The sequence below is a fragment of the Amphiura filiformis genome, chromosome 2 (genome assembly GCF_039555335.1).
Source record: "Amphiura filiformis chromosome 2, Afil_fr2py, whole genome shotgun sequence".
NCBI classification, from domain to species: Eukaryota; Metazoa; Echinodermata; class Ophiuroidea; order Amphilepidida; family Amphiuridae; genus Amphiura; species Amphiura filiformis.
This window is the reverse complement of record NC_092629.1, coordinates 12,744,133-12,761,283: the sequence shown is the minus strand read 5'-3', so window position 1 is coordinate 12,761,283 and position 17,151 is coordinate 12,744,133. Positions and strand designations below refer to the sequence as shown.

Below are 17,151 nucleotides of genomic sequence, written 5' to 3'. Positions count from 1 at the left end.
ACTTCTAACGTACGCTATTTGTAGAGGTCACGTGTCAATGGTGAGAGCATTGTGTATTGTGTATAGGAAAACGGACAGTAACTGCAGTATGTTTAATCGGTAATAAAATTTCAATAAAAATATCCCTTAAAAAGTTTGGCCTCTCTTAATAAAGTACTCTCAGGTATGGTTGAATGTGTTATTCTGCGTTTTTATAGCTAAACATTGGTGAAATATGAACAATTGTCTAAGGGGTCTGTAACGCCATGAGCGTCATGAATGCGTTGTGTATGTTCATATTGTATTCGAGATAAAACAAATGACTGGTTTCCTCGAGAGTGATATAGAGACGTCAGTGCGTGTCCCAGTGCGCGTAAATCGCCAGTGACTCAAATGCAATACATCTGTATAAGTATTTCCAACAAATGTACCCAAAGATTATTTTATGCTAGTATATATTATCTGTCGTTACTTTTAATACATTTTAACCATTCACACTAGTGCCTAATGTATGTAGAACTACAATGGGATATTCCAGTTGAAATCCATGCAATCCATACATTCTTTATGTTCTTAATATTCCGCACAGGGTGTGTTAACTTCAAATGGTGTCCCAGCAAACACAAAACATTTTCGAGATCATTCGTAAAAGGTTAGAAAAAGTTGACAGAAAACGTTTAAATGTCGCGTTATATAAAGGGTATAAAACGTTTTCATAACATTCCATTTTTTTATAACTTGCTGCAAATATTGTAACATAATGTTATTTAAGTGTTGACAAAATATTTGGCAAGCAAAGTTTGCAAAACAGTATTTAACAATAACATTTTGAAAACATTTTAAAAATTTGTTTGTAGCGTGTTTTCATACAAAATGTTTCAAAACGTTTCCGTGACTTATGTAACCTGACATTTAATGTTAATAAAATGTTGTACCAAAACCAAAAATCCAAAATATTACCTGTTAAAACGTTTTAAAAACATTTTGTGTTTGCTGGGGTTACATGAATGGGTGACTCTATTTGAAATCTACACCCCTGCCTGTGTGGGAAATTAAGGATTCGTCTTCCATCTGGGTGTATGAATTTCATCTTGGAAAGTCTAATGTAAACGGTCAAAATCGTGTCTTCCAATTAGACATGTCTTCAACGATACAAAATCATATGTCTTGTCTTGAAATACAATCTAAGACACGTTTTATGAACCCAGGTTTAAGACAATTCCCAGGTAAGGGGCTGTGCAATAATCATGAGCCCTGGTGGGAGGGTAAAATGGGGGGGAGGGGGGGGGAGGGGCAAGAATTTTTGGCGAGCCAAAAGGGGGGGGGGGCAAGCAATTTTTGGCAAGCCGAGAGGGGGCAAGCGATGAAAAAAAAGTACTGAAAGGCTTAAATATGCAATTTTCCTGCTCGCCGCGCTCACAACATATATCTAGACCATTTAAGATTTGCAAATTGAATCCAAAAATTTGGCATGTGCAAGGGGGGGGCAAAGATTTTTGACAGGCCGAGAGGGGAGGGGCAAGCGCTTTTGGCAGGCCGAGAGGGCGGGCAAACGATATTTAGCGAGCCGTTTGGAAATTTTACCCCCCTCCCGGGGCTGATAATTATTCCACAGCCGCTAAAGAGGTACACAAAGTCCAAGTATATTAGTTATTAGGTTAAGCGGAGATATGATACGGGAAATTAATGTGCGCGAAGTGTCATATTGGGTGATGCCGAAGGCTGGAGCAGTATTACACTGAGTGCACGATAATTGCATCATACCACTAAATCATAATATATTGATATGATGAAATTTTTAAACATTCCATATGTTGAAAAGAGGGGAAAACATTACAAAAATGGAACACTGTTCCGCTCATACCGCGGAAGGTAAGCATGTTGCCTACGAGGATCGACGATAAGTTGGGGTGCGTTAGCGAACTCAAAATAGCACAAATGAGAGTGCGAGCGTAAGCGCAGACAAGTTGAGTGCACTGTGTACGCTCAGGTGAGCGATGTCGCCAAGTCCGAACCCTGTACCGGCGGCGCGGCGTCAGCTGCATAGTATGAATGGCCAAGTGGACCAAAAAACGTGTAAGATTATACGTGTAACCTTATACGTGTAAGATAGCATCTTACACGTGTAAGATTGCATCTTATGTGTGTAAGATCGCATCTTATACGTCTTAGAATCTAGCGGGATGCTTAAATTTGCCTATTAGGGATGGATGGTATTCCGATTTGACTAGTACGACGTGTGTCGAATAATCTCAACCTCGATATCGATCTGCACCGTGGTAGTTTTCGCAAACGTGATTATTTTACCATCACCTCTTGAAATTTAATTTAAGTGGATGTTACAAATTACAAAACGTCTTTACATATTATTGGTTGAAGTTTGCTACGCATGAGATGATTGGTTGTTTGTGATTTCTTACTCTGTGATTCGTCAATTTAAAAATCCCGCTTCATTCTTACACGTATAAGATGCAATCTTACACGTATAAGATGCAATCTTACACGTGTAAGATGCAATCTTACACGTGTAACCTTACACGTTTATCTTACGCGTAATTCCAAGTACGCTTAGAGGGCACAGGCATTGAACATACGTATCAATGTGGATTTTACGTACCCGGTATGCGCGGATCACCTTTATCCGCGTATCTTGCCATATACCCGCATCGCAAGTGGTTAAGATATTAGTAAATGAACGTACCAGTAATTGGTTGTCCTGGTTGATATTCAGTTGGAGCGGTAATGGTATATGGTGATGGATTAACCTGTGGTTCCACCTGATGTTGTGGTAATAAGTCATTGCACAGTGTTGCTGCCGTGTTTACGCCTACGGAGGACCTGTGTTATATCCAAATGTACGTCTCCAATGTATAATACTGAGAACCATGAGTACGTAATAGCCTTTCGAACCCATGTTAAGCCCTATGAAAGATAAAAACATAATGATATAAAGGATTACTAAAAGCAAACGAATCATGAAAAAACATGTTATCAAATTCGATGCTAGAAAATGTCATGGAAATTCAGTTAAGTTAGACAGTGAAATAAAAAAATATCCGCATGCACGTATTTGGGGGCGCAAGCACTCCGGGGTAAAAGCAAGGGGTGGCAAAAGGGGCGACGGAAGATGAAGGTCGGCAAGAACAATTATTAATGGAAAATGGCGGAAAATTATGGAAAACTAATGTAACTATACTCTTTTTTTCGCTTGTATGACCACCGCTCAAAGCGGTGGGGATAATTCTGCAATATTAAAACAAAATGTTGAGAATTTTTATTTGATCCTCCCTCCCCATCCACTTTTGAGATTCATGAGCGCCATCATGGCTGGGAAAAATTGGGTCAACCATTTCGGGTTGTTGCTGCAGGAGCGTCAAAATTTACTTTTTTATAGCCCCGGGGTAGGAGCGGCCACGATGCGCCACTGGTCCGCGTATATCCGGCCACTTACATGTAAAACAATTTCTTATGGACACTAAAATAAACAACATAAAATTACTTTAAAAAGTGGTCGATAGATGGAGAATTCGATTGCCCATACGGCATGATGCGACGTTATTCCCCAAGCTATATGTATTTGAAATGACCAAAGATATTTTCAAAACTGACACATTTGATTTTTTCCTCGCTCGAGGCGATTTCCACTGCCTCTTGCTACGGGCTTATAATCTGCGTGCTTCTAGAAAAGTAAATGAAAACTTGAAAAGCTCTCCTTTTTCATTCAAATTGCTATTTAAGTCATGACAAATTAAGAGAAAAAAAACAAGACAAAGTTGTGGTCTCAGCCCACAAACACAGCCGAGGTGTGACCCCTTAATGACCTTTGACCCCAAAATCTATGAACCCTCCATAGACATTGGCTAATGTCAATGCATATGTGCACGTAGCATCACTGTGCTATAGATATCTTATTTGTGGCAGAAGAGGTATTTTGAGGGTTTTTCGTCTCGGACCGGAAGTGACCTCTTAATGACCTTTGACCCAAAAATAAAAAATATCACGTGTACATTGGGTAACATCAATTCATGTGTGAATATACCGTTACTGTGCTACGTTTTTCTTGTCTGATAAAAATTGTTGAAGGTATTTCGTTTTATACCGGTCGACAGAAGAAAGAAAGAAAGAAAGAAAGAAAGAAGATCCTGTAAGAAAAAAAAACAGCCATGACTCGGCTGTGCAAAGATGAAAACGGCAGTGTTGGTATATGTGAAGCTTCATTCAGTTCCATTAAGCTACAAGTGGACTGCTTGGTGTCAGAAGTAGGTTAGTGTAATAGCTGCCCTGTGAACATTTGGTACTTTACACAAAGTATATTTTAGTACTAATCTGCACATGGTTGCTACACATGGCAGCTTTTGCACTTGCCCACTTCTGGCATTGAGCAGTCGAAGTCTCCTTGCGGACAGACTCCTCTTACATTGTATTGACTATTTTGTGGCCTTTTACCTTTTATCGCATAGGGGGTAATGGGTCTAATGTTTCATACTTTCTGGCGCTTGCCGCTGAGTGGCGTGACGCTTCATTATGCCACTTGTACTTTGCTGCGAGCAGAGTGGTACACCGCTGAGCGGCAGCGGCATGACTAAAAAGCCAATGTTGCCGCTCATACTTAGAGCGGCGAGTACTCAGATTCAACTCCTGGCGAGTGATCCATTGGTTTGCCGCTGGTCACTGATAGTGTTTCCGGTGCGAGCGTGCAGTGAAGCAAAATGGTCGTCAGAGCGGCAATGCGGTATGCGTCAGGAAAGTGTTAAACTAGCATTATACTATCCGGGTATGCTAGTACACCAATACGTAAAATATTTCTGCACACAGAAGTATGATATTGATTTCAAATGACGTTGAAGTTCAAGTAAGATATAATAATTAAATATATTGGCATCATTAATTAATGTTATTGGATATTTAATATCAATTATTCGAGCATTGACATTTTCTTTACTAATCCTAAATGATTTTTGTTTAAACTTACCTCCCAAAATATGGTATTCTGAAAGGGGGAAATTAATTTGTTAATTACCTTCGGCCTACGGTGAAATGGGAGAACCATTGGTTTTTGTGTTCACCATTTTGCCATTTTAGTATAGACTAAAGCAGGTCAAAAATACAATAGCATTTTAAGTTTTCAATTCAAAATGAAATTCACTGGTGCAGTGTAAAGGGACCCAATCTAAAAATGCCAAAATGTGGTATTTCCTCCAAAGAAAGTGAAATTGCCGAATTGTGCCATTATGGCTCCGCAAGAGCCGAACAACTACGGTAAAGCAAAGAAAATTGAATTTACTACCAGCGCACATGTCGCCAATACGTACCACTCCTTCGGTCATGTTGTGGTACGACCCTTTGTTGTGTATATCACCGTCCCGCACGCCGTGACGTACTGTGTGTTATGAACATCGTGTATGCGTTCGACTAATAATTCCATCGTAATAATAAAGCGCTGAATCAGCCTTTAATTCAAAATCACGAATTTTGACAAAACTACAGCATTTAGAGTCTTGATTTTTGCAGGGTATATTGGTTTAATAAAGTACAATTTAATCGTGTAAAAAAGGGAATTTTAAAAATTCAGTGAGGGCGTCTTCCTCAGCAAATGTTATAATATGGCTTTAAGTCATGTAAGATAAGTACTACGTACCATACCAGTATGTTGTTGCATTATTTCTGGATACTAAAACTAATTATAAAATTTGGAAATTAAAAACATAAAAATTTTAATCAATCAGGGATGGTCAGTCACAGCTTTTGGGTTTTGGGAGGGATGTCCAAATCCGCAAAAAAAAAATTATATTAATCGCTCCACTCGGATATTGGATATTGGTGCTTCAAAGTTTATAACAATTAAGCAGTTCCAGTTCACTTAAGGGGGAATAATACCCTGATGTTCATCAGTACCCCTCCTTTTTTTCTTTTTGCAAATTTATAAAGTACATAAATATGTTCATCACCTCATGGCATGAACTTATAAAATATATCTACATACAAAGTGTTTTTAAACCATTTTAGTAAGTCATTTTAGCCCTATATATTTTTGTTTAACTGTATCCTAGTAACTGAGATGTGTGTTTCATAACAAACCATAATTTGAATAGAATACATTAAATCCTTTGTTATACTGTCTATAGAAATGTACTCACTGATTATAACACTGAATAAATTAAATACGCCTAATCTCTTCCACATAGACAATTTAATACTACACCATGTATGTATCTTCTATAATGTGTTGTTAGGAAAAGAGATTAAAAAGGGCTATAAGGTCATCAAAGGTCAGGTTATAGGTCAATTGGTTCAGGTCAAATTCAGGCATCAATTTTGAATACATGTGATAGTCTGTGATATAATACATGTCATAATGAGGCATCAATTTTGATATTTTGCCTGTTACTGGATATATAATGGAAATGTGTGAGGTGGATATACTAAAGTACCTTGGGATGTAAATGGTGAGTACAATTTAGATTGCCTAGTTGAGATGGATTGGGCAAATTAATATAAAATAGTTACCAAAATCACAAAATTGAAGCTTACGAAAAACCACTTATTATGTTGGTATAGGTGACAAAAATACAATCTTTTTCAACATTGCTGCAGTGTGGTTGTGGTAACCTGTTACCTATGGCTTAATTAAGTTTCAGTGAAATAGTGTCGCAAGTTCAAAATACAAAATATAGCTCAATATTGAAAATAGAAGCATTTTAACCGGTTCGTTTTTTGATAGTTGTGGAGCACGAAGTTCATGAAGTCATAAAAGAAATCAGGGACCACTTATTCCCATTTTACATATCAACATTATTTTCCTAATGTATTAGCAACACATATCCAAAATTTTAACGAAATCCGTTGATAGTAAGCTTTCCAAAATGAAGTGAATTTAAAACATCAGTGATGTACCACTTTTTGGCTAGTTATACCATTAGAAGTATGTACGCGTCATTGATACTGATGCCACCAATTGAACGAGAAGATTTGCCCCTTCATTTTGCATACCACTTTGTCGAATTTCTTTTTCTCATTTCTTCACAAAATGCAAAAAAATGCAAAAAAAAATGCAATGGGTGTAGTACCCCCTTAAAATCTATACACCCCCATATGGAATCTCCCACATAGATGGTGTAGATTCCAAAAGTCGCCCATTTAGGTAACCCCATTTGCACGCCGTGACGTACTGTGTGTTATGAACATCGTGTATGCGTTCGACTAATAATTCCATCGTAATAATAAAGCGCTGAATCAGCCTTTAATTCAAAATCACGGATTTTGACAAAACTACAGCATTTAGAGTCTTGATTTTTGCAGGGTATATTGGTTTAATAAAGAACAATTTAATCGTGTAAAAAAAGGAATTTTAAAAATTCAGTGAGGGCGTCTTCCTCAGCAAATGTTATAATATGGCTTTAAGTCATGTAAGATAAGTACTACGTACCATACCAGTATGTTGTTGCATTATTTCTGGATACTAAAACTAATTATAAAATTTGGAAATTAAAAACATAAAAATTTTAATCAATCAGGGATGGTCAGTCACAGCTTTTGGGTTTTGGGAGGGATCTCCAAATCCGCAAAAAAAATAAAAATATTAATCGCTCCACTCGGATATTGGATATTGGTGCTTCAAAGTTTATAACAATTAAGCAGTTCCAGTTCACTTAAGGGGGAATAATACCCTGATTTTCATCAGTACCCCTCCTTTTTTTCTTGCAAATTTATAAAGTACATAAATATGTTCATCACCTCATGTCATGAACTTATAAAATATATCTACATACAAAGTGTTTTTAAACCATTTTAGTAAGTCATTTTAGCCCTATATATTTTTGTTTAACTGTATCCTAGTAACTGAGATGTGTGTTTCATAACAAACCATAATTTATTCTATTGAACATGTCCAAGTAGAATACATGAATAGAATACATTAAATCCTTTGTTATACTGTCTATAGAAATGTACTCACTGATTATAACACTGAATAAATTAAATACGCCTAATCTCTTCCACATAGACAATTTAATACTACACCATGTATGTATCTTCTATAATGTGTTGTTAGGAAAAGAGATTAAAAAGGCTATAAGGTCATCAAAGGTCAGGTTATAGGTCAATTGGTTCAGGTCAAATTCAGGCATCAATTTTGAATACATGTGATAGTCTGTGATATAATACATGTCATAATGAGGCATCAATTTTGATATTTTGCCTGTTACTGGATATATAATGGAAATGTGTGAGGTGGATATACTAAACTACCTTGGGATGTAAATGGTGAGTACAATTTAGATTGCCTAGTTGAGATGGATTGGGCAAATTAATATAAAATAGTTACCAAAATCACAAAAATGAAACTTACGGAAAACTACCTAATATGGTGGTATAGGTGACAAAAAATACAATCTTTTTCAACATTGCTGCAGTGTGGTTGTGGTAACCTGTTACCTATGGCTTAATTAAGTTTCAGTGAAATAGTGTCGCAAGTTCAAAATACAAAATATAGCTCAACATTGAAAATAGAAGCATTTTAACCGGTTCGTTTTTTGATAGTTGTGGAGCACGAAGTTCATGAAGTCATAAAAGAAATCAGGGACCACTTATTCCCATTTTACATATCAACATTATTTCCTAATGTATTAGCAACACATATCCAAAATTTTAACGAAATCCGTTGATAGTAAGCTTTCCAAAATGAAGTGAATTTAAAACATCAGTGATGTACCACTTTTTGGCTAGTTATACCATTAGAAGTATGTACGCGTCATTGATACTGATGCCACCAATTGAACGAGAAGATTTGCCCCTTCATTTTGCATACCACTTTGTCGAATTTCTTTTTCTCATTTCTTCACAAAATGCAAAAAAATGCAAAAAAAATGCAATGGGTGTAGTACCCCCTTAACATCTATACACCCCCATATGGAATCTCCCACATAGATGGTGTAGATTCCAAAAGTCGCCCATTTAGGTAACCCCATTTGAAATTCACAATCCCTGTGTGGAAGATTAAGTACATGTTTTATGGATTTTAAATGGAATTAGCAATGATCATGATACATGTAATTGGAAGTGGTGTTTCTATTAAGTACTTACCTTCAAATTTTATGCCTATTTTTGCATTTTTCTCAAAAATTATAGCGCATTAGTGACAAGTAAGATATGTATATTATAGGGGAAAAGATTACAACTACTGCACTGGAAATTTTATTTCAGCACAGACAACAGATGTGGAGTTACTGTCAAAAATGAGGGAAAACCAATATTTGATCAATAAATCAATAACTACTTGCCTTGAGTTGCTGAATTTTCAGTACAGTAGTTGTAGTCTTTGCCCCTATAATATACATATCTTACTTGTTACCAATGCGCTATAATTTTTGAGAAAAATGCAAAAATAGGCACAAAATTGGCCATGGGTGTAGTACCCCCTTAACTTGCCGTGAAAGCTCTTGACAGTAGGTTGACTGTAAAGGGCTTGCAAATGTCTCAGGTTTGCAAAATGTAAAGCTGTTGAGATTTACAATTGGCTCTTGTGTCGAATGTTTCTACTTTTTTGGTTATTTTTATTAACTGTATACTACCCGTAATTCTAAAATTAAATCCTATTCTGATATATAAATTAAACGAATCCTTAAAATATTGCTATTTTCTGACATAAGAAACCTACTACTGAAGCATATTTGCTTTTACTCCGTCCTTTCTATTGATACTATATAGGTCCAATTGGTTAATTTCTTATACAGCGTAAAATCAATATAAAATATTAAATGGATACTCGTATATGGCACGAAACGCAATAAATACCATGGCTTTATTGTACTAACTTCATTTTGCTCAATTTACATTTCCACTTCAGAGAATTTGCGCAATATATCACATCGATATTATCCTTTTAGCGAGACGAAAATGGCACAATAAAATTAACAAATCGCTTGTGATAATATGTCATCGAAAATATTGGCCTAGTTTCCGTGACAACGTTGCAACAATAAGTAAACACATAGCAACTGGTGCGATATGTTTGTCTGATGCAGTCACATTCACAATAAACATGATCTAACATATATACTGACCGCCATCTTGGATTTGGCACCCTTAGCTCATTTTAAAAAGACACATAATTTGTACTTTGCTATGATCGTGACTTTGAATGGAAGAAGTGAAAAAAAATATGACAGCCATAAAATATAGATATCATTATACTTATACATATTATACTTTGTGATCAAAATATCGATAGGCATATTAATTAAAACTATGTTAATTGTGACAGTCCCAGTTCCGCATTAATGATGTGGGTAAGTGGGACACAGGGTAGCGTATTATCATTACATTTGCGATTTGCAGTCAAAACGTCAGTAATAAGTTAGCACATTATTATATTATACACAACGTATTATGAATTTGTCTTTTGCTTAACAATTGAAATCATAACACACCTGTCCTCTTACCACACAACAGATGAGGTAAGTGGAACACCAGACTATATATTTGACCCACTGGTATAATAAGTTTGCATCATTTGATCATTATTGTTGGCTATCAGGCTTATATGCTTTCTTTATATGAAATATAAATATTGTCAAAATTTACTTACTAATGATTTTGTGCAAGCAATAATTTCAATACTTTGCAATGTATACCATAACTTAGTATAAATTAGTACGAGGCACTTGTTTGGCAGATGTTCCGCTTACCACACTGTCCAACTGTTTATACTCCAATTTATGCAGATGTTTATATTAATCATTCTATTTCATCATTTTTTTTATTAGTATGCTTCGACTATATTTATAAATACTTATTTATAAATACGCACGTGACCACCTCCGCGATGCCATAACAGCATGTAGACAGGAATTCTGGAAGTTGTCTTCGACCCAGCGGGTGGTCTTCCTGTACATGTGAATGCAAAGGCAGTATACAACCCCAAATTGTCTATTTTGTTCAACTTTGTGATATTATTGTAAATGCTTCCGTCGATAAATATTTTTTTCGTCAGCAAATACTTTCAAAATGTTGTTTTTGATAACATATTACAAATTCGGAATTTCCCCCATGTGTTATAATTTTGCAATTCAATTAATACTTAAAGAGGAAGTTCGCCAGAGCAGTTCTTCAGTAAACCAAACCTGCATGCTTATAAAATTAATCAGTGACAAGGCTATCTCTGAATTTGACAGATGCTAATTGAATTTTAATGTTATTTCATCAATTAGCACCTATCAAATTCAGAGATAACCTTGTCACTGATTAATTTCATAACCAGGCAGGTTTGGTTCACCCCAGAAGAACGGCTCTGCGGGGCTTCCTCTTTAAATTTGATAATATTTATCTAAAGCGTTCCTATCTATGTCAATGGCATGAGGATTTGGTCACACTTGCTAGTCTTGGTATGTCGTGCCCGTGGTCACGTGCGTATTTATAAATAGTCGAAGATAGCTGTTTATTAGAGGGTCATTCAAAATTGTCTACCTCCATCATCACATCTGTGTTATCTTACGTGCCAGGAAATTGAAATTACCCACGATTCTGCTCTTAAATCTAGGCTACAAAAGTTATTGGATGAAAATGTGATTTTTCCCGCCATGCGGGTATAATACTGAATTGACACTCAATTTAGGTGTAATTTATCTTGGGTCGAATCTCTATCATGGAAAGTTTGCTATATCTTTATAAATATAATGATCAGCTATGTTCGATTGTTCTAGATTTGGGTTTTAGGGTTTAATATTTGAAAGAACTAATGTGTAATTGCAATATTTTGAAACAACAAACCAAAACTGGGTGCTATGACGTACGAGATTGGGCTACAAGTGTGCATTTTACCAAGTTAGCAATATGGAATATGCATGAGTTTCTTGTGATAACCTTCAAAATGTGGTTATTTTCAGAAAAAGGGATGAGGTTGTTCAAGAGTTTAGGTAGATATGAAATGTGCTGAATAAGTTTTTTGTTTATGGATGAAATTTGCTGTAATCAACGAAATCTGGCGAATGGCTCATTTTCAATCCAGATTGACACCCAGCATATTCAAATTGGTTAAATGTTGACCAAAATAGGATATTTTCTTTTGAATTAATACTTGTCCAATTGTTTTCCACCTATCCCATTATGTTTCAATGAAATTCCTAGTAGGCAAAGTTCTCTAAATATATAGTCAGTATCCATCCATGGTATCTGAGTTTTTCCTATTATACTCAAAAACGGATTTTATAATAAGAATTAAAGATGTTTACGTGCATATAGGCTCCTTCACAGCCGGTTTCTGTCGTGTATGTTTGCGACTAAGCCACATGCAGACTGGGTTGCCAGGGACTACCAGGACAAAGTATCCGTTTTTGACTATAACAATGTAAATATGACCAGAAGGTCTGGATCTGACCTCTTATCAGTATACTGATAACATGGCTATAATTGGAAATCTGAAATAAACACTTATTTTGTAAACAGATAATGCTCTGTGGTTATTTATGGATGGAAACTTAGGAAATTGCTATTAATGAAATAATTAATATATTAAACATACATTTTGTTTTTTCAACGATGGAAATCCGTTCACAAATAAGGTTTTTAGGAACCATTTGACATTAAACATTTTGAACAATCATTGCTCTATGAAAAAGGATACAATTGCACTCCTGCTGATCCAGGCTACTGATAAGCTGCAACAAGTGTGACCACTTATTCAACAATAATAATGAGCATTAATCTGAGTGACAGGTGCCACTACTACCATCAATAATTGATGTTGGGAGTGACACTAGTCGTCAGGGGGAGGGTAAATACCAGTAATTGGGGTAGATTGTAACTACCAGTAAACTATACATTGTGAATAAATATATCTTAAATAAAATACCATGCTTTTAATGGATTTTAACTGTAATTTACTAAATATTGGTAAATGGTAAAACACAGAAAAGGTAAATGGACAGATAACAATCTGGGGGTTATGGACATGATGAGTTAGTAAGCGGAAAATGTTGAATGTCAGTTCAAGGTTAATCCAAGGTGAATTGAGTATAGATTGTCAGATTGTGGAAACCATCAAGGTCATATCAAGGTTAAAGTTACTGATAATAGATAGTTGGATTGTCATGAAACTTGGTTGATATGAAATCCCTTAAGCAGCAAACATTCTTAAAGGTTGTCTGAATATAGACTGTTGTATTGTTGTAAAACTCAGAGGATGTGATTTCAATTAAAGCCATTTGTTCAGGTATTAATTAAAATATGTAGACCTATTTAGCACACATTTTTCAATTCCGCTTTCAGCATGAAAAGTTTGAGTATTTCCTAGTATGTCATTGGTGGTATTTACCAATAAATGCCAATATTTCGCACCCGGTTAGTTGTACCAAACATTCAAATTTACTAGCATTCAAAGTGCTTGCAATGTAAAATTATGAAACATGATCTGCATCCATGGCGTTGTCTTTTTAAAGACATTTCTTGTTGGTTGTTAAGATATGTTGGTTAAAGCAAATACAGATTTGGTACATCAGAAGCGCCGCGGTTAAATACTGTTTAAAAAACGGTTAAAAACTGAAGACAACATCACATTTTAATCAAGCAACTTTTATTTTGTAGCAAAGATTTTAGAGCATAGCTATGGGTAATTCTAATATCTTGGCACGTAAATAAGATAACAGAGATGTGATATTGGCGGTAGAATGTTTTGAACGACCCTCGTATTATTACCATTTTTATCGGCTTTTAATGTTTCAATACAGTAATGCTTTGCTTGAAATTAATACTTTTCAATCAATACAATGTTTATTGATTATACATGTTTGTTCAGGCTGTGGTATCACGTTTTAAGTTAGACACGTTTTTAATGGATAAGAATTTTACTATGACGTCGAAGTCAAGGGCATAGTCTATTAAACTAACAAGATAATAATGATTTGTTGTTTTCAACTCTTCATGTTCAACCCCTAAATCAATACTAGGTTTGTTTGTACTCATTTTAATGCATTTTTCATGCTGATTCCAAATATGTTCATGAAACTTCTTACCAAAAAAATAAAGAGTGCTAACCCTAAACCTAAACACTAACCATAACCCTAAACCCTACCCATCAATTCTAATCTTGAACAGATACAACTATGGTTATAGGAACCAGTTTGGTCAATGATATCCGTCAATGACAAACGTCGGTCCGGCCGACCCTATTTGAAAGTTCTGTCCGCCCGTAGAACAGAACGTGTGGTTTTTTTCATCGCCTTCTATATTTCAGGGATTAACTTGGTTGGTGAAGCCGAAAATAATGCAAACCCATAAGACATCAACATGTTATAACCATAAATACATTACGAGACATTACGAGATACGACTGTCACTACACTCTAAAAATGTAGTCCTTACAAACTAATATAGATTTCTCTCCAAAATAAACAGATTTCTCTTCAAAATAAACAGATTCTCTATAAAATAAATCGGATTTTCTCATCAACATGACAAAAAACCCATCAAATTTGATAAGATTATCTTCTCCGAGGGGAATATAATGGATCATCTTTTAAAATAATGAGTTGGAGATCTTTTCAATTTAAATATATTTAAATGTTAAAATAAAACGGAAACTGTTTCATGTAAGATTGTGATGTGATCAAGCAAAATGAGTAAGCTTAGTAAGTTTCGTCATGTTTTGTTGATTACTTCTTAAAAGAAATCCGAGTTGGATGTCGGGAATATTGATTTTAAGATATAACCAATAACAGTTTTCAACTTTCCAAATTTTGTATTTTTTTTGTTTTGGGCAATACAGTCATATCTCTGGAACCTTAATGCTAATTATGATGTGGTTTCTAGCAAAAGAAAGCCTTATAAATTAAGATGTATCTCTCTGAGAATGGTTTATGTATAAATGAAATTGAAAACTTAATTTTAATTTTGATCGCCACCAGAATTATTTAGCTCGATCGCATTAATGTCATCCACATACATGCCTTAACCATACACACCCCACCCACCACACCCCTACACCACCTCAACACACCACTTAAACACAGTGTGCACACTTATGCATACAACTGAATAAATATGAAAGAAAAATTACTTACGTGCATTAGTTCCAAAATGTCAAAATTAAAATGAAGAACGTGCGCGATTTCCAAATAATTAACGTGGTCGAGACTATGGGAATCAATATTATATTAATCGATACCCCATATTTAATATAAGACCCAATTTTCTCTGATATAACTGAAAATAAGAATACGTGTTCAATAACGTAGGGTTTTAACAGACGGCGAGTGGCATGATGGTCGAAGAGAGCCGGCAAAACCACTCAGTCTTATGGCATTTTCCATACACTCGGTAGTTTTGTGGGGTTCATTATCGAACCCCCAACGGTTTTAGCTTGTATTGATATTATTTATTAACATAGGCCTACTTGTTTGTAATATTTTAAGCGTTTTAAAATTTCAAAAATAATCCCATTCAATTATACGGTTGACAAGGGAAATGTACTGAATTTAGAGAATTCGTGGCGTTCACCACCTGGGTTTTAATGAGTGACAGTACTGGAGCTCATGCAGCTGCAAAATTAATTGTACTTTGAAGAGCAGCAAGAAGGCTAAAACATTTGACATTTTTTCAACAGGGGTTCATTCATTTTGTTTATGCCCGAGGGGGCCGCTTGCCCGTTCATACATACCGGAACATTTTAATTCTGTGAGTTTTATTTCACCAAAATAACACAAATTACAAGGAACATTATTTAAAAAACATGATTTTACTTCATTCTCCCTTTCCCGTGATCGCACATCAGAGCCACCGGCCTGGCTCTCGACCAATCACGCCCGCTATTACATACTGAGTACGGTATGTATAAAATCTAGATCATTAACGATAATTCATGGTAACCATAGGAACACGCAAACAGTTATGACGAAACATTATGTGGATATATCAATGAGTAATGGTGGTGATCATACATCTGCTCTATTATTAGTCCAGGAGCAACGGGTTTTGAAAAATGGTCGAGTTCAACACCCATGTCTAGCAATGTTTAATACCATGAGGTGTTAGTATAGACCCTCTAGATCACTGCTAGGGGGTAGTGGACTCCAAATAAAGGGTGCGTTTTTCGCTAGAGGTCACGAAAGGTCACACAGGGGTAAAAAAAATGAAAATGCTTCGATCTTGTTGAAAGATATATCAAATTACTCGTCTGATGAAAAGGATTAAACAAATGTATAGTTTGTGCTATCTACGACCTATCGTTATTGAGTTATCATACAAAAGCCTCATTTTTAGGATAAATGACACGTTTTTGGTTGTACATGGATCAAAATTTCAACTTACTCCGATTTAGGCAAAAATGGTAGCAAATTGTTTGGGTAGCTGAATAGAATCAGAAAAAGAATAGTTTTGCCTATCTACTGTGTTCACTTACTGAGATATAGAGTGCAAACAAGGTCAAATGCCTTTAGGTGGCCATAGGGCACAGTTGATCTCACATAAAAAGTTAACAGTTTAGAAAGTAAGTTCCGTACCGTTTCTTAAAGCTTTGTGAAGATTGTTTACCTAATACTACAAATAAGTAGGCCTATACATAAAAGTACAAATAATGTGGATCAGCCTATTAGTATTATGCATGGCTCATTGAGCTACAATGGGCCTGAATGGATAGTAGCTATATGTGACATTTGTGGCAGCACCCAATGATCCTAGTGATCAACTATGGTCAACATGGCTGAAAGCATATGGCTACGATGGTCGATTTAAGGTACTTGGTTACCTAGCGGAAATGACCCCTTAATGACCTTTGACCCCAATTCTGTGTACAACGTTTAGACACTGGCTATAGACGATGCATGTGTTCAAGTGACGTCACGCTGGTATGTAATATGGGGAAGGAGAAGCGTTTTTAGTGAAAAACATGTTTTTGGCCATAATGACCTTGATATGAGCTTTGCGCCAAACATTTTTTTATGTGACATATGTGGCACCCCACACCAACGGTCCTAGTGGCCAATTGGCGTGATTTAAATCAATTGATTTAAATCACGATTTAAATCAAATGATTTTTTTTAAATCACTGATTTAAATCAACTTTTTCAGTTTTTACTGTTTTTGATAGATTTAAGTTAATTTCTATCTTGAATTGCCTGTTTAACCTTTTGGATACAATTAAATACCTCTATGATGTCATTTTATCTATTGCTAAAAAATCAA

General features: G+C 35.6%; 1 protein-coding gene across 1 annotated transcript in view; it reads right to left on the bottom strand.

Annotated features, from left to right (window-relative positions):
- The window catches only part of LOC140138290 (uncharacterized), a 41,425-nt gene extending 26,321 nt beyond the window's left edge, over positions 1 to 15,104 (bottom strand). The window contains exons 1-2 of the mRNA XM_072160205.1: positions 15,033 to 15,104; positions 2,681 to 2,901 (exon numbers count right to left, since the gene is read on the bottom strand). The gene's annotated coding sequence lies outside the window, so the exon portion shown is untranslated. The remainder of the gene's footprint in view (positions 1 to 2,680; positions 2,902 to 15,032) is intronic.
- Between the last annotated feature and the right edge of the window lie 2,047 nt (positions 15,105 to 17,151).